General features: G+C 49.6%; 1 protein-coding gene across 5 annotated transcripts in view; it reads left to right on the forward strand.

Moving 5' to 3' along the window:
* The window catches only part of ENTHD1 (ENTH domain containing 1), a 547,844-nt gene that overhangs the window by 247,525 nt on the left and 276,826 nt on the right, over window positions 1–23,493 (forward strand). The gene's annotated exons all lie outside the window — the stretch shown is intronic.

The following is a 23,493-nucleotide window of genomic DNA, read 5'->3' on the forward strand; positions in this document are numbered from 1 at the left end:
TTTCCCATCCTTCGTAACCTCTCAGCCCAGCAACCAATTCACTTGGGCACAGATCCAATTCTAATAACACAGAACAATGGACTGTTGCGTCTTCTGAACCTCCACTCTCTGTCTCTGACAGCATGGATGTTGAAAGGTTGATTCTGCAATCACTTGACCTTTCTAACGATGTGTCCCAGGTCCTCGTAGTTTCACTGAAGCCTTCTACTAGGAAATCTTATCATTCCAAGTGGAAAAGATTCTCCTTGTGGTGCACGACAAAAGAAACAGATCACTTTTCCTGCCCCACAACAAGGTTCCTGGACTTCCTCTGGCACCTCTCGGAATCTGGCCTACAAACTTCTTCCATCCGAGTGCATTTAAGTGCCATAGCCATTTACCACAAAGGTATAGGAGATGCCCCAATTTCGGCGCAACCTCTGGTAGGGCGCTTTATGAGAGGCTTACTCCATTTGAAGCCTCCACTGTGTCCCCCAATTGCGTCATGGGACCTCAGTGTTGTGCTAGCACAACTCATGCGACTTCCGTTCGAGCCCCTACACTCCTGCGAGCTCAGACATCTCACTTGGAAGGTGATCTTTCTAGTTGCTATAACATCAGCTCGCAGAGTCAGTGAGCTACAGGCATTAGTCACATACCCACCTTATACCAAATTCCTCCACAATCGTGTGGTACTCCGCACTCACCTAAAATTTCTGCCAAAGGTAGTTTCTGATTTCCATTTCAGTCCATGATACTTCCTACCTTTTTCCCAAAACCTCACTCACAACTAGATGAGCAGGCACTTGGATTGCAAACATGCGCTAGCCTTCTATTTAGACCGCACTGCAGCCCATAGAAAGTCCACCCAACTTTTTATCTCCTTTGATAAAACCAAACTGGGAGTTCCGGTGGGCAAGCAGACCCTGTCTGTTGCAATCCCTGGTCATGCCCCGGGATCTCCACTCACCACCCGGTCCGCTCTGTCCGCGGGAGCTCCCTCCGGCCCGCCAAACCCAAGACGCGGCCACCGATGCCTGAGACACGGCCTACTGTGGCATCCCCCCTGCTAGGGAGACGCCGCCGGCAATCCGCTGCTGGCCCCACCCCCTAGGTGCGCTCGCAGGGGCTCTCTATTTAAAGGGGCCAGCGCGGAAAAACAGAGGACGCCTCCCTGCTGGCGTCAGACACTGCCGGGTTATTTAAATCCGGCCGCCACAGCTAGCCAGTGCCTTGCAACGAGGTTGACTCTTTGGAGTAGCTAGTTGTGCTTCCTGCTTCCCGGTTCCTGCTTGTTCCTGACGTCTGATTCCTGGCTCCTGACCTTGCTTTGTTCTTCGACTCTGGCTTCTGCTTCCGTCCCTGGTTTTGGCATCCGACGTCTGATTCCTGGCTCCTGACCTTGGCTTGTTCCTGGACTTCGGTTTCGTCTCTTCCCACTGCCGCAGGTACTTGTTCATCCCCGCCTGGAGGGTTCTCCTAAACCCCAGCGGCTTGGGTCCTCATGGGCTCCTCCCGGGGGGGACCGCGGGCTTCCAAGGATGAAGTCTCTCCTGACCTCCTGGGCGCCATCTCATCATTGCTCTTTTGATCCTTGGTCGCATAGGATCCACCTAAGACCAAGAGGCCCGGGTCCCTATGGGCTCCTCCTGGGGGGACCTCGGGCTTCCAGTGGTGAAGCCGTCTTCGAAGTCTCTCCTCAGCGCCGCCTCCCACCCACGCCCACTCTGGGTATCCACAGCACGACACCTGCAGTCTCAGCCGGCCCAAGGGTCCACGAACAAAACAGTTTGCAAGGCCATGGATCTGGCGTACCTCTCGACCTTGAAAGCCATCCTGGGAATTGCACAGAGGTTGCAACAGCAGAAAACTTGCCTTGACTCACTGGTGGCAACTGAGCAGAGGTTAGCGAACCGGGTGGAAGGAGCTGCCGCTTCCGGTTCCCCTGTACCGGTAGCCATCCCTAATGCAGGGCCGTCCTCGCCCATACAGATGCCAGCACCTTCGCGGTCCTCAGGGGACGCTAAAATGTGTCGCGGATTCTTGAACCAATGTTATATCCGTTTCAACCTATTACCAGCGCAGTTTCCCACTGACCAGATCAAAACAAGCTACATGATATCCCTCTTGGATGGGAGGCCATTGGCTTGGGCCTCTTCCCTATGGGAGCGCCAGGATCCTCGCTTAGCCAACTTAGTTCAGTTCGTCACTTCTTTTCGACGGATCTTTCACGAGCCCTCCCGCGGACCCACAGCCGCGTCTGAATTACTCCAGCTACGGCAGGGTAACCGTCCCTTGGCGGAGTACGCTGTAGAGTTTCAGACCCTGGCTGCCGAGCTGAACTGGAGAAGCGATAGCCTGCACGGCATATTCCTGGAGGTGCTCTCTCCACGACTTCTGGACGAGTTGGCGGCCAGGGATCTCCCGGACGACTTGAATGTTCTTATTGATCAGGCTGGCCACATAGACTGCTGCATCCAACGCCGGTTCCAGAAGAGGAGATCCACTCGAGAACTCGGGGGCTCCGGAACCACGCCTCCCCGAACCAGGCATTCTCCTCCGGCCACCCCGGGGCTGCACAATGCAGAACCCATGCAGTTGGGCTGGGGTCTGATTTCCCAAGAGGAGAGGAGAAGGCGCCGGGCCCAGGGCCTGTGTTTTTATTGCGGGGGCAAGGGGTATTTCCTTGCCCGCTGTCACGAGCGTCTGGGAAACGCTCAGACCTAGAGTCAGTCGGGAAGTTAACTCTAGGTAACACCACCTCTGCCTCCCCGTGTACTGTTCCAGTAACCTTGATTCTCCCGGACGGGAACTTCGACACCCAGCCCTAGTGGACTCCGGAGCTGGGGGGAACTTTATCCTCCAGGACCTGTAGAGCAACTCCAGCTTGGGGTCCAGCCTCAGAAACCCCCCTTACGTGTGTCTTCGTTTCAGGGGACCCCACTTCCAGGAACCATTTCCACTCGTACTCAGCCACTAACGCTCCACACCGGTCTCCTACACCTCGAGGAGATCTCCTTCCTCATCCTGGAGAAATCCATACATCCAGTCATGTTAGGCCTGCCATGACTTCGGAAGCACTCTCCCGTGATCAGTTGGGACTCCCTCCAGATTACGTCCTGGGGGCCGACCTGCTTTAATGAATGTCTGTCTGCCTGGCCTCGACCGCTGATGATACTCTTGACAACACCACTAGCGCTACCACCCCAGTACCACGCCTTCCGAGATGTATTCTCGAAAGAGAAGACCGAGCTATTCCCCGAGCACCGGCCCTTCGATTGTGCGATCAACCTGATCCCCGGCACCACGCCACCTCGAGGAAGGGTCTACCCACTGGTTTACCCACTATCACTCCCGGAGACCCAGGCCATGTCTGCTTATATCAAAGAAAACGTGGACCGAGGGTTCATCAGACCGTCAAACTCCCCGGCCGGAGTTTGTAGGTAAGAAGGACCGGTCCCTCTGACCCTGTATTGATTACCGCGATCTGAACAGCATTACGCGGCGTGACCACTACCCGCTACCCTTGATCCCAGAACTATTGGATCGGCTACAAGGAGCCAAGGTCTTCACGAAATTGGATCTCCTGGGGGCATATAATCGAGAATTCGGCCCGGGAACGAGTGGAAGACAGCATTCAACACACGAGACGGCCATTACGAATATCTCGTCATGCCCTTCGGCCTCTGCAATGCCCCGGCTGTGTTTCAGAACCTCATGAACGAGGTACTCAGGGAAATGCTGCACATCTCAGTGATTGTTTATCTTGATGATGTCTTAATATACTCCAGGGACTTGAAAGCGAATCGCCAAGATGTTCGTCAAGTACTTCAGAAACTGCGAGAGAATCGGCTTTATGCCAATTTGAACGGGAATCATTACCCTTTCTGGGGTACATTGTATCCTCCACAGGGTTCCATATGGACCCAGAGAAGGTCGCCACCATCAAGAATTGGCCTCAACCTGTGGGAATCAAGGCGCTGCAGCGGTTCCTCTGCTTTGCCAACTTCTACCGGCAATTTATTCCCCACTATTCCATCATGGTGGCCCCGCTGACAGCACTTACGAGGAAGGGGGCCGATGCTAAGAATTGGTTGGCCACGGCCGTACGAGCCTTTCAGGATCTGAAGAATGCCTTCCTCCAAGACACCTGCCTCTGCCACCCGGACCCTCAACGCCAATTCATCGTGGAGGTTGACGCCTCCAACATGGCAGTCGGCGCCGTCTTAAGCCAGTTGTCCAAGAGTGGTAAATCCTTGCCATGCTCCTATTTCCTGGCGTGTAGCCAGATGGACTCAGAACAAGTGGGTATAGTGTGCTCATGCTAGCAGTTGGAGACGGATCTGACGTCAGCATGGGTACATATACCCCCACAGGAAGTGAAGCAACTCAGTAATTTCCGTCTCCAAAGCAGTTTGGAGCGCCTTCACTCTCGCTGAGCGTGTTTTCCAAATCTACTTTCTACTTTCTACAATTTCTAAGAAGATTACCAGAAGACGAGCCCCGCACTTCTGCGGTGATACCCTCGGGTCCCTCCCCCAGTTGAGTTTCCCGAGGTGATTTCCGTGGTCCCTCGGAGGTCTAGGCCTCGGTCCGGTGGCCGAATCGCGGCAGGGATCTAGCCCCCGAGTGAGAAGGGCTCGGGCGTGGCTGAGAGGCGCCTCGGTCCCGATCCGTTCGCGGTGAGGACTTAGCCCCGAGCGAGACGAGTTCGGCGGCTTAGAGGCAGCGGGTGCACTTCCTCGAGCGCGGCGGTGAAGGTACTCACCCTCTCCCCCCCAGCCGGAGACCGCCCGGGTTGCAGCCGGGAAGCGCCGAAGATCAGGTAAGGCGTACATCTCTTACTTTTGCGGGTCTCCATGGAGCGAGGATCGGCGGCGTTGCCTGCATACGGCACGCCGAGGAGGCCGCCATTTTGTCTGCCTTGTTCAGGTATTGAGCGCACACGGATAGGCGCACAGGGTTGTTTGAGCGCATGGTGATAAGCCGCACACGGATAGGCGCCCGTCGATAGGCGCACAGTGCAAGTCTTGCGCAGAGCGATAATATAGTATCCAGAGTATATGTTCTTAAGCGTACGTTATTACGTTCGTTCACGCATAGTATTTGCATTGTTGAGCGCATATTCTTGAGCGTCTGCTGTTCAGTGCATATTCTTGAGCGTCTATTGTCGAGCGCATATTCTTGAGCGTACATTGTCGAGCGCATATTCTTGAGCGCCTCTTATCGGGCGCTTATTATTGAGCGCATATTATTGAGCGCACATTATCGCCCGCATATTATTGGGCGTATGTGATTAAGCGCATATTATTGGAAGCATATTTTTGTTCGCATCTTGTCCGGCGCCCTTGTTAGCCATTGCTCAGCGCGCATATCGCATAAGCGCCGGCGCACTGCATTCGCGAGATGCGATGGAATACTTAAGTGCCCCGGCGTCTCCAGAGGCGTCACCTCCTGATTCCGGCATAAAAGCTCTAGGCCTCTGCTCAGCATGCCACCTTAGAGCCACGCAGAGCGAGGAGGCAGACTCCCTTTGTGCCCAATGTGAAGAGGCCATGGGAGCCCCGGGCCAGGGCCGGTCTCAACCGAGGTTTACCGACAGTTCCTCAGGGGCCACCCCGGATTTAGCGGGCCGGCCTGAACAGCCAGGCATCCCGGGGGACCTGGTTCCCCGCCGGCTAGAGACTGCTTCCATTTCCTGGGTGGACTTATTTAAAGAGATCCACGCCTTTGTACAGATGCAGTCGGCGGCCCGCCCAGGCCCCGCTGCCCCGGCTGCCCCTGCCCCGGGACCCTCTCGTCTTTACCGCGGGCACCCGCCACCAGGCAGCCCTGCTCAGGGGGATCCTGATGTCTCGGAGGATGAGTCCGAGCTCCCCCGAGGAGGGGGGAACTTCCCTCGGGGATGGAGCCATATCGAACCATGAGACGTTTCTTTCCCAAGGAGGATCTCTCGGACCTGGTTTCCCAGTGCCTGACGGAATTGGCTATTCCTGGCCCCAGCACCCCGGGGGAACCCAATCAGAACCCCCTGCTGGAGGGTCTTCGTCCGACGGCCCAACATTTCCCCTTCCTGCAAGCAGCACAACAGCTGATCGATCTGGAGTGGAATGCGCCGGAGGCCTCATTCAAAGGGGGTCGGGCCTTGTCTGGCATGTATCCCCTGGATCCGGCATTCAAGGACATGCTGGTGTGCCCCAAGGTGGACGCCATTTTTAGCGCTGTGGTCAAGCGCACCACCATTCCAGTGGAGGGGGGGGCGACCCTCAAGGATGCCATTGACCGACGCCTGGACGCCATCCTGAAACAAACCTTTGAGGTGGCAGCTATGTCTCTGCGGATCGCAACTTGCTGCACAGTGGTGACGCATTCCTGTTTGTCGCAGGCCAGGAACAACGCCCCGGCAGCGGACATGGAGTCAACTCTTTCGTTCCTCACGGATGCCGCCTCCGACCTAGTCCGTACGACAGCCAAGGGGGTATCATCCTCAGTAGCAGCCAGGAGGCAGCTCTGGATACGGAACTGGTCGGCTGATGCTCCTTCCAAGACACGCCTCACCAGAATGCCCTTCAAGGGTTCTCTTCTGTTCGGCAGTGACCTAGACAAACTAGCCAGCACATGGGGTGCCTCTCCATTGCCCCGATTGCCGGAAGACAGGTCAAGGAGGAACCAGCGCCCCTTTCCGAGGCCATCCAGAGGTAGAGGCTCCCAACGCTTCACTCCCTATAGGAGTCGCTACCAGGCACCTCGTCCTCAGGCCAGGAACCAGTCCTTTCGGACCAAGCAGCACAAGAGGGGAGCCGGCTCGGGGTCAGGTCCTGGCCGCACCTCGCAATGGGAATCAACCGATCCATCCGGGGGACGAAGCCATAAGGGGCAGGTTAACCCTCTTCTACCCCAGATGGGTCAAGATTACGTCGGACCAGTGGGTCCTCGCCATCATCCGAGAGGGGTATTACCTGGACTTCCATCGCATCCCTCCGGACAGGTTTGTGGAATCTTCGTGTCCAGTCCACAAGAGGGCGGCATTAGAAGCTACCCTGGCGAGGCTCCTGTCCTTGAAAGCCATAATCCCAGTACCTGCATGGGAAATGAATTCTGGGCATTATTCCATCTATTTTATGGTACCCAAGAAAGAGGGCACTTTCTGACCCGTTCTGGACCTCAAGTCAGTCAACCGATACTTGAAGGTCCCGAGTTTTCGCATGGAAACTCTGCGCTCAGTCAAGACCGCAGTACAGCCAGGGGAATTCCTCACGGCCCTGGACTTGTCGGAAGCCTACCTGCATATCCCGATCCATCGGGATCATCAGCGCTACCTACGCTTCAAGGTTCTGGACCGGCACTTCCAATTCCGGGCTTTGCTCTTTGGGTTAGCCACGGCGCCGCGGACCTTCACCAAGGTGATCGTAGTGGTAGCAGCGGCGCTCAGACGGGAAGGAATCCTCGTCCATCCCTACCTAGACGATTGGCTGATCAGGGCGAAGTCGCGAGAGGAGAGCCATCGGGCAACCAACAGAGTGATCTCCCTGTTGGAAAGCCTGGGATGGGTAGTCAACCTAAACAAGAGTTGCCTACAGCCTTCCCAATCACTGGAATACCTGGGAGTCCGGTTCGACACCCAGGCAGACAAAGTCAGCCTCACCACCAAAAGAAGGTTAAAACTCCAGACTCGCCTACGGTCCTTGATGAGCGCCAGCCGGCCCACGGCTTGGGATTACCTGCAGGTCCTCGGTCTCATGGCATCCACCCTGGAAGTGGTGCCATGGGCGCGGGCCCATATGAGACCACTGCAACGCTCCCTCCTTTCTCGATGGAGCCCACGCTTCCGGAATTACTCCGTGCATCTACCTCTACCAGCCAGAGTGCGGACCCAGCTGAGGTGGTGGTTGCAGTCCGACCACACGAGCCGGGGGTCGAAGATGTCCTCCCCCACGTGGACCCTGCTCACCACAGATGCCTGTCTGAGCGGATGGGGAGCACACTGCGAAGAGCTCACTGCCCAAGGGCGTAGGAACAGAGAAGAGTCGGGGTGGAACATCAACCGCTTAGAGGCACGGGCAGTCCGGTTAGCCTGCCTGCGATTTGCTCACAAACTACGGAACAGAGCAGTCAGAGTGATGTCAGACAACGCCACCACGGTGGCTTACATCAACCAACAGGGCGGAACCAGAAGCCAACAGGTGTCCCTGGAGATAGCCCCGCTGATGGCTTGGGCAGAGGCGAATCTCCTGGACATCTCCGCCATCCATATTGCCGGGAAGGACAACACCACGGCAGACTTCCTAAGCAGGGAAAACCTACACCCGGGAGAATGGCAGCTGTCCCCCGCAGCCTTCCAGATGATTGTGGATCAGTGGGGGACTCCAGACATGGACCTACTAGTGGACAGGTCCAATGCTCAAGTACCCAGATACTTCAGCCGCAAACTAGATCTGTTCTCTCATGGCATCGACGCCCTGGTTCAGCCATGGCCTCCAGGGATCCTGCTATACGCTTTTCCTCCGTGGCCCCTGCTGGGCGCCCTTATACACAAGATTCAGAGGCACAGAGGCCTAGTTCTTCTAGTGGCACCAGACCGGCCAAGACGACCCTGGTACGCGGACATGAGAAGACTACTGGCAGGGGATCCCCTTCCCCTGCCTCCTCTCAGGGACATGCTACGTCAAGGTCCTATCCTCCACGAGGATCCGGCTCAATTCTCTCTTACGGTCTGGCCATTGAGAGGGCTAGACTGAAGAAACGAGGTTACTCTGAGCCGGTGATCGATACACTCCTCCGAGCCCGCAAGTTTTCCACATCCCTCACCTACATAAGGATCTGGAGAGTGTTTGAAGCCTGGTGTGACGCTCATGGCACCAATCCACATGCGGCCACAATCCCTATCATTCTGGATTTCCTGCAGGATGGGCTTCAGAAGGGTCTCTCCCTCAGCTCCATCAAGGTTCAGGTGGCTGCGCTCTCCTGCTACGGTCCCAGGAGGGATGGCAAGACCATTGCCACGCACTCAGATGTTTCACGCTTCCTGAAAGGAGTCAAGCACATTCGTCCGCCACTGAAGTGGCCAGTGCCCCTGTGGAACCTCAACCTAGTTTTGGATTTCCTCGCGGGATCCACCTTCAGACCCCTCCGGGGCCTGTCCCTCCGTTTATTAACCTGGAAGATGGTGTTCTTACTGGCGGTGTGTTCCACACGCCGTATTTCAGAGCTACAAGCACTGTCCTGCCGGGATCTGTTTCTCAGAATCACTCCAGAGGCTATCCATCTTCGCACAGTTCCTTCTTTCCTACCCAAAGTAGTCTCTCAATTTCACCTCAACCAGACCATATCCTTGCCGACCACGGCTGGATTGAAGAAGTCGGAAGAAGGGCGTTTGCTACGCCATCTTGATATAGGCAGATTGCTGCCCAGATACCTGGAAAGGACAGACGCAGTACGAAAGACGGACCATCTGTTCGTTCTTCACAGCGGGAAGAAGCAAGGGGAAGCGGCCTCACGGCCAACCATCGCCCGCTGGATTAAAGAAGTTATCAAGGCAGCCTACGTAGACGCGGGAAAACCACCACCTCTACAGGTCAAGGCTCACTCTACCAGAGCGCAAGCGGCCTCTTGGGCAGAGGCTAGGATGCTGTCGCCTGCGGAGATCTGTAAAGCGGCGACGTGGTCCTCCCTCCATACCTTCTCCAGATTCTACCGTCTGGACGTCCAGGCCAGGGAGGACACCGCATTTGTGAGGGCAATCCTGAATGGACCTCGGGCAGACTCCCGCCCAGTCCGGGAGTAGCTTTTGTTCATCCCACTTGTTCTGAGTCCATCTGGCTACACGCCAGGAAATGTTGAGATTACTTACCTGATAATCTCCTTTTCCTTAGTGTAGACAGATGGACTCAGCATCCCGCCCGGCTGCCGGTATACATGGGTTTCACCGAATCAAGGTAAGCCATGTCATTTTCTTACATAAGAGCATCCACCCTACCGGGTGTCGACGCCTTCCGGTTGGGAACGCTGGCGGTCTCCAGCTACTATCAATCGGTCAGGGGAATCCTGTTTAATTCATTGATCGGTCAGTACACATATATCCATAACAGCTTTTGCAAGGAAGATTACTGAGTTGCTTCACTTCCTGTGGGGGTATATGTACCCGTGCTGACGTTAGATCCGTCTCCAACTGCTAGCACGAGCACACTATACCCACTTGTTCTGAGTCCATCTGTCTACACTAAGGAAAAGGAGATTATCAGGTAAGTAATCTCAACATTTCTCACGCAAGTTCTCCCTCGCAGAGAGAAACTACAGCATAGGAGACAAAGAACTACTGGCCATCAAACTAGCGTTCCAGGAATGGCGCCAGTGGTTGGAGGGAGCCCAGCACCCAGTGGTTGGCTACACCGACCATAAAAATCTAGAGTACTTGTGCTGCGCCCAGCACCTTAATCCACAGCAGGAGCGCTGGTCCCTCTTTTTCAGCCGATTCAATTTTTCCCTCTGCTACAGACAGGCAGCTAAAACGTCCGAGTGGATGTCCTTTCCCGCACGACGGAGACTGTCGATACCATCGACCCGCCTCAATACATCCTGGACCCAGCCAAGTTTCTTTTAGCTGCATCCGAGGTGGCCCCCGCTCGTAAGACAGCTGTGCCCGCTAGTTCACGGAGAAAGATGTTAGCATGGGCCCACGATTCCCTGACCGCAATGCACCCAGGTACTGCCCGGACACTAGAACTTCTGACTGAGTTAAGAACATAAGAACATAAGAAAATGCCATACTGGGTCAGACCAAGGGTCCATCAAGCCCAGCATCCTGTTTCCAACAGTGGCCAATCCAGGCCATAAGAACCTGGCAAGTACCCAAAAACTAAGTCTATTCCATGTAACCATTACTAATGGCAGTGGCTATTCTCTAAGTGAACTTAATAGCAGGTAATGGACTTTTCCTCCAAGAACTTATCCAATCCTTTTTTAAACACAGCTATACTAACTGCACTAACCACATCTTCTGGCAACAAATTCCAGAGTTTAATTGTGCGTTGAGTAAAAAAGAACTTTCTCCGATTAGTTTTAAATGTGCCCCATGCTAACTTCATGGAGTGCCCCCTAGTCTTTCTACTATCCGAAAGAGTAAATAACCGATTCACATCTACCCGTTCTAGACCTCTCATGAGAGACGTCCGGCTCTACGTCCAGTCATGTCCTACCTGTGCCCACAGAAACCCTTGCAGGGTCGTCCCTGGGGTCTCCTTCAGCCGCTACCCGTACCTACTGAACCCTGGACCCACCTGTCCATGGACTTTATTGTGGAATTGCCACCCTCTGACGGGAAGACCGTGATCTGGGTCACGGTCGACCGATTCTCAAATATGGCTCACTTTGTGCCTCTCGCTAAACTACCTACAGCACTCAAGTTGGCCAACCTCTTTACCCAGCATATCTTTCGACTGCACGGACGTCCTTTGTACATCGCTTCAGACCGTGGTCCTCAGTTTATGGCGAAATATTGGAAGGCCCTTTGCAAGAAGTTCGGAGTGCAATTGGATCTGACTACTGCCTTTCACCCTCAGGGTAACGGCCAAGCCGAACATACCAACCAAACTCTAAAAGCCTTCCTCCGGGCCTTCGTCGGGGATCTCCAAAATGATTGGGTCGCCTTGTTACCCTGGGCAGAGTTTTCATATAACCGCCATAAACACTCTGCAACCAACCGATCCTCTTTTCTATGGGAAGACTCCCAGACCTCCATTACTGTTGCCTCTGATGGTGCCATCTCCTGCAGTACAATTTACGGCCCAACAACTGCGCCACCTCTGGCGCTCCACCCAGGAAAACCTTCGTCTGACAGCTGCCAAATCTAAAGAGTATGCTGACAGGTCCCGACGACCGGCACCGCTCTTCCAACCAGGGAGTAAGGTATGTATTTATTTATTTATGAACTTTTATATACCGGCATTTGTAGAACACATCACGCCGGTTTACATTGAACTGAAGAAAGGAAAATTACAATGAACAGGGGGGAGGTGGTGAGAGGGGGCAGGCAAGAAAGGAAAGAGGGGGGAAGGGAGAAAGAGCTAAAAAGGTAGAAGAAAGGAAAAGCGTGAGGAGAGAAAGATCATAAACTGAGTAAAACAGGAACTATATACATCTTATGCCTGAAATAGCTGAAAGCAACAATACCTGAAGTGGCTGAAAGCAACAGTGCAAAATAAAAACTGAGTATAATACAAAAAATATAAGGGGTTAAAAGGAGGGTTCTAGAGAGGGCTACAAGGGGGGTATGGGGGGGAGGAGCTACGGAGGGTACAGGAGGCACGAGAGCAAGGGGCAGGAAAGAGTGGGTAAATGGTAACTGTCTATGTTTGGTTCTTGGTCAAGTACCAAGAATATTCAGCTACACATCCCCTCCATGCGGTTGGTACCCCGCTATATTGGCCCCTTCACTGTGGCAGAATGTATTGGGGTAGTGTCCTACCGGCTACGATTGCCGTCCACCCTGAGGATCCATAATGTGTTCCATGTGTCCCTGCTCAAGCCAGTGGTCCTCTCCCCATTTCAGACCAAGACTCTGGAACCAACCACCTCTACCGCCGAACAGGGTGATACGTATACCGTGAAAGACGTCCTGGATGTCCGATTCCACCGTCATTGGTGGGAGTATCTCCTTTCCTGGGAGGGCTACGGCCCCGAAGAGAATTCCTGGGAACCAGCCGCCAACATCTTGGACAAAGGCCTTCTCTGCCAGTTTCATGTGGATCACCCAGGTAAACCCCGGCCTCCAGGAAGGGGGCGTAGGAGGGGGGGTACTGTTGCGATCCCGGGTCGTGCCCCGGGATCTCCACTCACCACCCAATCCGCTCTGTCCGTGGGAGCCCCCTCCGGCCCGCCGAACCCAAGTTGCGGCCGCCCAGGCCTGAGACGCGGCCTACTGTGGCGTCCCCCCTGCAAGGGAGACACCGCCTGTGATCCGCTGCTAGTCCCGCCCCTAGGCGCGCGTAGGGGCTCTCTATTTAAAGGGGCCAGCGCGGGAAAACAGAGAACGCCTCCCTGCTATCATCAGACGCTGCCAGGTTATTTAAACCCGGCAGCCACAGCTAGCCAGTGCCTTGCAACGAAGTTGACTCTTCGGAGTAGCTAGTTGTGCTTCCTGCTTCCCGGTTCCTGCTTGTTCCTGACGTCTGATTTCTGGCTCCTGACCTTGCTTTGTTCCTCGACTCCGGCTTCTGCTTCCGTCCCTGATTTTGGCATCCGACGTCTGATTCCTGGCTCCTGACCTTGCTTCGTTCTTCGACTCCGGCTCCTGCTTCCGTCCCTGGTTTTGGCATCCGATATCTGACTTCTGGCTCCCGACCTTGGCTTGTTCCTGGACTTCGGTTTCGTCTCTTCCCACTGCCGCAGGTACTTGTTCATCCCCGCCCGGAGGGTTCTCCTAAGCCCTAGTGGCTTGGGTCCTCACGGACTCCTCTCGGGGGGACCGCGGGCTTCCAAGGGTGAAGTCTCTCCTGACCTCCTGGGCGCCATCTCATTGTTGGATTACCTCGGTAGGCTGCTCTTCTGATCCTTGGTCACATAGGATCCACCTAAGACCAAGAGGCCTGGGTCCCTACGGGCTCCTCCTGGGGGGACCTCGGGCTTCCAGTGGTGAAGCCGTCTTCGAAGTCTCTCCTCAGCGCCGCCTCCCGGCTGAGACGCCCACTGTGGGTGTCCACAGCACGACACCTGCAGTCTCAGCCGGCCCGAGGGTCCACGAACATAACACTGTCCACCTGGCTGGCGGACTGTATTACCTTCTGCTACCATCTAGCAGGCCTTTTGCTACAGGGACACGTAAAAGCGCATTTGGACAGAGCCATGTCAATGTCAGTGGTGCACCTCCGTTCTGTACCTGTTGCGGACATCTGTAAAGCTGCCACATGGAGCTCTCTCCACACCTTTGCAGCTCATTATTGTCTCGACAAGGCTGGCAGGCAAGATTCCGTTATTGGCCAGTCTGTCCTACGTAATCTGTTTCCAGTTTAATAACCCAACTTCCTACCTGCGACCCACTGTGAATTCAGTCTGTCCTCATACCCAACAGCACCCCTGTTGTTGTGCTTGTTGCACGTCGTTGGGTGCTTTTGGTTCACTCTATTCGGACATCCTGTAGCTCGCTATTCACCCATGTGTGAGGACTACCATCCTGCTTGTCCTGGGAGAAAGCAGAGTTGCTTACCTGTAACAGGTGTTCTCCCAGGACAGCAGGATTTTAGTCCTCACGAAACCTGCCCGCTGCCCCGCAGAGTTGGGTTCACTTATGTTTTATTATTTTATTTTTCGCTCGTACCTTTTACTACAAACGAGACTGAAGGGGGACCCCTGCTCGGTGCAGGGTTAGTGGTATGCTGGGCATGCTCAGTGAGCCAGTCAAAGTTCTAGAAACATTGACAAAAGTGTTCTGTGATAGGGCTCCATCGATGAACACTTTTACAGGTAAGCAACTCTGCTATCCCCCCATAAGTTTCATTTCATGACATCTAGTTCTATTGGGTTTTTTTTTACAATGAAAAAGGTTTGAAGTTCATGCATCATTAAAACCTTTTAGGTATCTGAAGATCTGTATCATATCTCCCCAGTACTTCCTCTCTTCCAGGGCATACATATTAATTTCCTTCACCCTCTCCTCATAAGTCTTCCGATACAGACCCCACACCATTTTGGTCGCCCTTCTCTGGACCGCCTCCATCCTGTCTCTATCCTTTTTGAGATATGGGCTCCAGAACTGAACACAGTACTCCAGATGAGACCACACCAAGGACCTGTACAAGGGCATTATCACCTCTTTTTTTTCTTGTTGGTTATTCCTCTCTCTGTGCAGCCCAGCATTTTTCTGGCTTTAGCTATCGCCTTGTCACATTGCTTCACCACCTTCAAATGACCAGACACTATTACCCCAAGATCTCTCTCTTGGTCCGTGCACATCAATCTTTCACCCCCAATCACATAAACTATTTTGGATTACCATACCCCCGATGCATGATTCTGCACTTCTTGGCATTGAATCCCAGTTGCCAAATCTTCATCAACTTTTCAAGCTTTCTTAAATCACTTTTCATTCTTTCTTCTTCTTCAGGCATGTCCTCTCTGTTGCAGATCATAATATCATCCACAAATAGACACGTTTTACCTTCTATCACTTCCACAATGTCAGTCACAAAAATAATGAACAGAACCGGTCCCAACACTGATCCCTGTGGCACTCCACTTAAGGTTCTCTCTTGAGAGTAGGTTCCATTTACCATTACATGCTCTCTCCTATCATTCCACCAGTTTGTAATCCACGCCACTACCTTGGCACTCACTTGCATGTTCACATTTCATTCATTCACTAGCCTCCTGTGTGGGACTGTATCAAAAGCATTGCTGAAATCCAAGTAGATCACATCAAGCGTTCTTCCTCGGTCCAATTCTCTAGACTCCAAATCAAAAAAATCAATCAGGAACTTCCCCTGGTGAATCCATGCTGCCTCAGATCCAGCAACCCACCAGATTGCACTGGGGAACACAATTTTCGTTGAGTTAGATCTGACACTTGTTTTTGACTAACTTTTGACATCTGAATCAAAAAATGACCCCAGTTTTTCTCTATCATGTCAACTTTTTAAGGTACAGGATACCCTCCCTTTGTCCCAAAAATCATATAAAGGAAATAAAAGAAAACAATTACCTGAATATACTGTTTATTTAGAGTTATTTTATTCATACAAAGGCTATATATTGTTACTGTAAGTCAAATTGTGTACAAATAGTAAAGTTCTGCTACCAAACATACATATTAATAATCAATAATAATTAATAATATCAATAATCTAGACCTTAGCGGTCCAGATGCCACACTCTCCTCCTGGAAGAACCTCATCAACAATATTACTGATGAACCCATTATCAGCAAACAAATATCACATTCACACAAATCTAAGAAACCTTGGTACACTCCGGAATTAAAGAAACTTAAACTTCACCTTTGACAGAAAGAGAGAACTTGGCGTAAACATCCCTCCCCCAAAAATTCAGCCATATATAAAAATCCCTCCACACCTACAGAAACTCCACCCTCACGACCAAACGTGACTAGTTAGCAAACAAAATTCATGATTACCAGTACAACGCCAAAGCCCTTTTCTCACGTATCAAATCTCACAAAAACAACCCCCCTCCCATTTCCAACGAGGAGTCCAAAAGAAAAAGTGAAGAACTTGCCCAGTACTTAAACAATAAAATCAAAACTTATTGATCCATTTCCCGACAACCACTCACACGTACCCTCTACCAAAAAATCACAGCGCCAAACTAGAAACACTTGATCTCACCTCATCCACTGAAATAGAATCCATTCTAAAGAAATCTAAACCTGCCACTCACCCATCTGACACTGTCCCTACCAAATCCCTCTTATCCATTCCTAATGCTATTGCTAAACCCCTAGCTGAAATAATTACTGCTCCCTAACCCCAGGCAAAGTTCCTGACTCGCTAAAACAGGCCGTAGTCAAACCCCTCCTCAAAAAACCCTCCCTCGACCCTGCTGATCCTGCCAATTACCGGCCCATTTCAAACCTTCCTTTCCTAGCTAAAGTCATGGAAAAGTTAGTTAATTCCCAACTCTCAGACAACTTAGAAAACCATAATATCCTCTCCCAGTCCCAATTCGGCTTCCGCAAGTTCTTCAACACTGAAACCCTCCTAATCGCCCTTACTGACACCATTCTTAAAGGGTTTGACCAGGGTCAAACCTACATTCTTGCCCTACTTGACATCTCATCTGCATTTTGACACGATAAACCACAATATCCTTTTGAACCGGCTATCAGAAATTGGCATCTCTGGGACAGCCCATCTCTGGTTTAAATCTTATCTTGAGAAAAGAGACTACATAGTCAAAATTGGCAATTCAGAATCCTTACCCATCCAATTAACTCAAGGTGTCTCCCAAGGATCTTCCCTTTCCTCCATCTTCTTCAATATATACCTGTTGCCCCTCTGCCAACTCCTCTCTGAACTTGGCCTCAAACACTTTATCTATGCAGACAATGTTCAAATACTTATCCCCATACAAGAATCCTTAGCTAAATCCCTCAAAATCTGGGATAACTGTCTCTCATCCATTAATACAATCTTCACCTTGCCCTAAATACTTCTAAAACAGAGCTGCTCATCGTATCCTCTAACCATAACATAATATCACGCCTCGCCAGTGATCCCCTCCTCCCCCCCTAAACCATTCCCACACAGTGTATGGGATCTCGGCGCCACTACTGACGCAGACACGGCCTTATCCTCTTGGACCAAAATCACAAACAAAGTGGCTGACTTGACCTGCCCTATCAAAACCAAAGTTATCCTCTCTAACAAGGATAAGAAAAAACCTTGGTTCACTCCAGAATTAAAATCCATGAAGCGTGAACTCAGAAAAAGAGAACAAATCTGGCGCAGGAATCCTTCATCCTCAAATCTATCGTCTTTTAAATCTCTCATGCACCAATACAGGATCGACATTCTTCAGACAAAAAGAGATTTCTACTCCCAGAAAATCCACAATTTCATCTTTGATCCTAAAGCCCTTTTCTCCCTGGTTTCTTCGCTCACCAAACCACCAGTTCCAGCAATTCCAGATGACAAAGCAGCTCTCAAATCCATTGAACTTGCCAACTATTTCAAGGACAAAATAGCTAACTTACTTGCCTCCCGCATAGTGAAAACATCTCCTGGCCAACAATATCCTCTCTTCGCAGCTCCGCCTCTCAATTCCAAGCCTAATCAACTACCCACTGCCTCATCGCCTCATACGGCATGCCTTGAGGAATTTGAATCTACTTCCTCTCTAGAAATTGAAACACTACTAAGGAAACTAAAGCCTGCTTCCCACCCATTTGATGCGATTCCAGCCAATCTTCTCATAGCGAGTGCCAGTGAAGTTTCCAAGCCTATCTCACAAATCATCAATGCCTCCTTAGCCCAGGGTCATGTCCCCGACCCACTCAAACTGGCCATCTTAAAACCCCTACTAAAAAAAACAAACCTCTCCACAGACAACCCAGCAAACTTTCGTCCGATTGCAAACCTTCCAATTATCGCTAAGATCCTGGAGAGAATAGTCAACAAACAACTCTCCGAATTCCTGGACAATAACAACATCCTCTCTCCAGCACAACTTGGATTTCGTAAAGCCAGAAATACGGAATCCCTCCTCCTATCTCTTTCAGACAATATCCTCATGAACCCTAGAAAGGAAACAGCCCTGCCTGCTCATCCTTCTAGACTTATCGGCCGCATTCGACACAGTGAACCATCAGTGTCTCATTGAAAGACTAACGGAGATCGGCATCAAAAACACTGTCCTAAATTGGTTCAAATCCTTCCTTCAAAATAGGCATTACAAAGTCAAGATCAACAGCAAAGAATCGCCCCCTTTCATCTCCACCCTTGGAGTTCCACAAGAATCATCGTTATCCCCCACATTATTCAACATCTATCTTCTCCCACTTTGTAAACTTCTTTCTGAGCTGAAGCTAACACATTACCTATATGCAGACGACGTCCAAATCCTGATACCGATCACTGACTCTCTGCAAAAAACCATTCTCCGTTGGAACGCCTGTCTACTCTCCATTAACAACCTCCTCTCGAACCTCAATTTGATACTCAACGCAGACAAGACAGAGTTCCTACTAATCACACAAGATGGCAGCTTACCTCTAAACAACCTACAACCTTCAGTGCTTCCTACCTTTTCACCTAAAGTCAGAAACCTCGGGGTAATCATGGACAGCCAAATGAGCTACACAGGCTTCATCAACAACACGGTAAAGGAGTGTTACTTTAAACTACAAGTTCTAAAAAGACTAAGACCCCTCCTCCATTTCTATGATTACAGGTCAGTCTTACAATCTATCATTTTCTCAAAAATTGACTATTGTAATGCACTTCTTCACGACCTGCCAGACATCTCACTTAAGCCTCTTCAGTTGCTACAGAATGCAACTGCAAGGATTCTCACAAAATCCAATAAAAGGGACCATATCACTCCGATCCTAAAGAAGCTACATTGGCTCCCAATCAAGTTCAGAATCCTTTACAAACTATTAACAGTCACTCACAAGGCCATACACAACATTACTCCACTGGACCTCACAATTCCCTTGCAACTCCACACCTCCTCCTGTCCTCTAAGACTAGCCCAGAGAGGTTCTCTTCAAGCTACCACTATCAAAACCTCATTAAGAAAAAGAGCTTTGTCCGCTTCTGGCCCCAAGCAATGGAACCTGCTCCCACCTGACCTAAGGCTTGAACAATGTCCAATCACCTTCAAGAAGAGACTTAAGACTTTGCTGTTTGGCCAAGCTTTCCCATAACCACTCAGTTCCTCCTCAGCCCTACCTGCCTGTCCCGACCAGCCTTTCCCTTAAGTTTCCTATCTTTTTGTAATAAAACCGCTATTTTTTCTTCCCCTTTTAACCAACCCCGCCCTACCGGTTCTTTTCTCCCCTCTAGTTCATCTCACCAAGGTTATACTTTGCTTTCGCCCAAATGATGGTTAGACAAGTTTTCTCCACCCTGTTCAAAGTAAGTTAAGATTCTGGCTCTACTTTCCCCCTAGTTTTATTTTATCCAGGTTTCTCTACCTCGTTCAATGTAAGACAAGACTCTGTCATTTGTTGTTTGCTGGTTGTAATGTAAACCAAAGTGATAATTAATTCTGTTAATTGAACCTCGGTATATAAAAGTTATAAATAAATAAATAAATAAAATATTGACCAATAACTAAATCTGAAAAAACATATCAACACAATCTTAAAAGATGTTTTCTTCAAGCTACAGGTTCTCAAAAAACTTAAACCCCTCCTTCATGTCCATGACTTCTGCACTGTCCTCCAAACGACTATTTTTGCTAAAATGGACTACTGCAATTCTCTCCTCTTAGGCCTCCATTTCACTACCATTAAACCCCTCCAAATGCTACAAAATGCAGCAGCTAGAATTTTCACCAACACTCGCAAGTCTGACCACATTACCCCGATCCTCAAAGAACTCCATTGGCTCCCTATCTCCTCCCGCATACTCTACAAAACACTTACCATTATCCACAAAATCCTACACGCTCACATCTACTGGCTCGACGACTCCCTCTGCTTCCTCTCTACTAACCGTACCACTAGACCCGCCTATAAAGGTTACCTAGTCACTTTCCCCGAAAACTACACACCTCTCTTCCACTAAGGAACGAGCCCTATCCTTGGCAGGCCCGTCCCTCTGGAATTCCATGCCCTCTGATCTCCGCTTAGAGCCATGTTCTCAGAAATTTAAGAAAAAGCTTAAGACATGGCTTTTCAAACAGGCATACCCTGAATAGAGTCCGTTTTCCCCCCCCCCCCTTCCTTCCCTCCACTCTTCTTGCTTCCTCTCTCCCCTTCTCCCTGTGCCCCCTTTACATCCGATCCTCATCCCCTTTATTTCACTGTATTCATCATATTTTATATAGTTGTATTCGTCATATTTTATATAGATTACTGTATTCATCTTATATTAATCATCCAGTGTTAATCCTGTAAATCCTCTCTCATGTATTTCAGTATATCCTTTGCCTTTTTTATTAGTCACCTTATTTTATAGTATCCATTTTTAGTCCTGTACTTTATTCCCACTGTATTTCAGTATATTTTTTGCCTCGTATTTCAGTATATTCTATGCCTTGAACTTTAGTATATTTTACGCCTTGTAATGCAGTATTTCTTACGTCTTGTATCTCAGTATATTTTATGCCCCGTTATTCAGTATTTTCTGTGCCTTCTTACCCCTGTACCATCTAGCCGTTATTTATTAGTTACACCTCATTTTGTCTTAATCCCCTTCCTCTGTGTATTTTAGCACCCTTCCTCCCGTGTTACCTTCCTCCAGCCTCCTCATTCATATTAGTTACTCCTTTTATCTTATTTCCCCCCCACCCTCCTAGTTCTTTGGTTCCACGTTCGTTCCCTTGTTTCTCCCTCCCTTGTTCTCTGTAATACGTTAAGAAACCTGTAAACCGATATGATGTACCCATGAATATTGGTATAGAAAAGTTCTTAAATAAATAAATATTAAGGTAAAAATTTACTCTTATAACTTTTCTGGCAGTATTCAATCTGAGGACAATCTCGCCTGATGCTCCAACAATAGTCAGCCATCATATGTATATACCATCTACCCTGATACTGTGTCTCCATGACCTTCAAATCTTGGTGGAATTGTTCACCTTGCTCGTCACTGACTGCACTAAAGTTTTTCAGGAAGTCAACAAGACGGCTATGCAGAAAATGTACCTTGATGCTCATGTTGCAACGAAGTATTTTGAAGCTCTCCAAGAGTTTCTGGACATTTTCGGTGTAATTCTGTGCTCGTGTATTTCCAAGAAAGTTCTTGACAAGGTTTTTGAATGACACCCAAGAATTCTTTTGGAGTTCTGACATTATCCCGATGAAATGTTCATCTTTAATGAGCTGCCGAATCTGTGGACCGTCAAACACACTGGCCTTTATCTTTTCAAACGTCAGGCTAGGAAATGCCAAAATGAGATACTTGAAACAGTCTCCTTCAGTTGGCAAAGCTTTAACAAATTGCTTCATGAGACCCAGTTTTATGTGCAAAGGTAGGAATATAATGTTCTTTCTGTCAATTTGCAGTAATACCTATGAGAAGCGCTAAGCGCACTTTGCGATAAACAGCCTATTACCATAAAACACGCCCCTTTTACTATCGCATGCAATATTTAGTGCATTTTGATAAATCCAGGCCTAAGATAGGCTATAGAGAAAAAACTTGAAGTGATAGAAGAAAACTAACTGCAGTTTTGAAATCAGCATGCCTATTTAAGTCTAAAACAGCTGAAAAATCAAACTCAACAGGAATTATGTTAAAAATTGTTCCCCAGTGTTGTAGATAGTTCACTGTCCTTTCCTATAGCAGTCTCCATTAATTTTCCCACCACCGAGTTGAGGCTAACCAGCCTGTAGTTTCCAGCCACCTTTCTGCTAACATTCTTGTGAAACGGGATCACTAGCACTCTTCATCAATACCTAGACACCACTCCCGTTTCCAGGATCTATTGAACAGGTCCTTTAGTGGACCTGCCAGCACATCTCTGAGCTCCTTCAGTATCCTGGGATGTATCTCATCCGTCCCCATAGCCTTATCCACTCTGTTTGCCTAGCTCTTCCATACATTCTCTTCCGTATATGGAGTTTCGTCTATCCTATCCCCATTTATGGTCTTGTCAACAAGAAACGGTCCATCTCCAGGGTCTTCTTTAGTGAGCACTGAACTGAAGTGTTTGTTTAATATTTTCGCCATTTCTTTTTCTCTCCACACATTACTCCGTGTTACCTTTCAATTTCACTATATCACTTCTGATCTGACTTCTTTCTCTGATATATCTGAAAAATGTTTTGTCACTTCACTTTACCTATGTAGCAATCCTTTTTTCAGCTTGACCTTTTGCTTTCCTTATTTCATATTTTTGAAAGCAGTGAATTTAGTGCACAGGGCCAGTGAGCTCTAGGCTCCAGTAACTTATCTACCTTATATTTGAGGACCTTCGTATTCAATTTTTATTTTTCCCAGAAGTTTATCATGATTTATTATGACATAAACAAAAACAATAGACAATTGGGGGGGAAAAATGACTCATTATTTTGCCGGGTAGATATCAGAGTTTATTTTAGTGGACAAAAGCTAGAAAAGTAAAACAATATTAAGCAAATTCCTCTATCTTCCCACTCCACAGCATCTCCGTTTACCCCCCATCCCTTCCTAGCATTTCCCTCTATTCCCCACCTCCCACCAAGAATCTCCCTTTCTGCATCCCGTCCATGCTCTGCCAAAAATCTCCCTGTCTCCCCACGATTTCAACAATATTCATCTTACCGGTTGTGGCTCTAGGCTCTTCCTCCTTCCTTCAACAGCATGCTTGCTGTTGCTCCCATGCTCTGTAGCCCTGCACTTCTGATTTCATGTGAGGATAGGGAGCCTGCTGGGCACTGCTTTTGGTGGGAGGGTGTTCACTTCAAACACTGCGTTGATAGCACCAACAGAAGGCATTTTGGTTGCATGGGGGGAGGGGGCAGACTTGAACATCCACGTTGGTGCCACTGGAGGGTAAGCACTTTCACTAGTGGGAGGCAGGATTTGAAACACAGAATACACTTTGACCTGCAATGGTGAGAAGCATTGAAATATTGCATCCACAGTTCTGGAGTTGCTCTTAAATCATCTTTAAATTTGGGTGAAAATCAGTTTAAACCAATTTTCTACTCTGGAAAAATCTGGGAATTTATGGGTGATAATCTGTTTAAACTGAAAAGGAAGGATGCTACTTATACTCAGTTTTATCAAAATAGGGTGGTTCTGTGCACCCATTCTGCCATTGCATCTTTACCAGTCAGTCTTCCAACATTTTTTCCAGCAAGGTGAACAAGCACAGCACAGTTTAGACTACACAAGAGCTTTGGCATTCTAC

The sequence above is a fragment of the Rhinatrema bivittatum genome, chromosome 2 (assembly GCF_901001135.1).
Source record: "Rhinatrema bivittatum chromosome 2, aRhiBiv1.1, whole genome shotgun sequence".
Taxonomy (NCBI): domain Eukaryota; kingdom Metazoa; phylum Chordata; class Amphibia; order Gymnophiona; family Rhinatrematidae; genus Rhinatrema; species Rhinatrema bivittatum.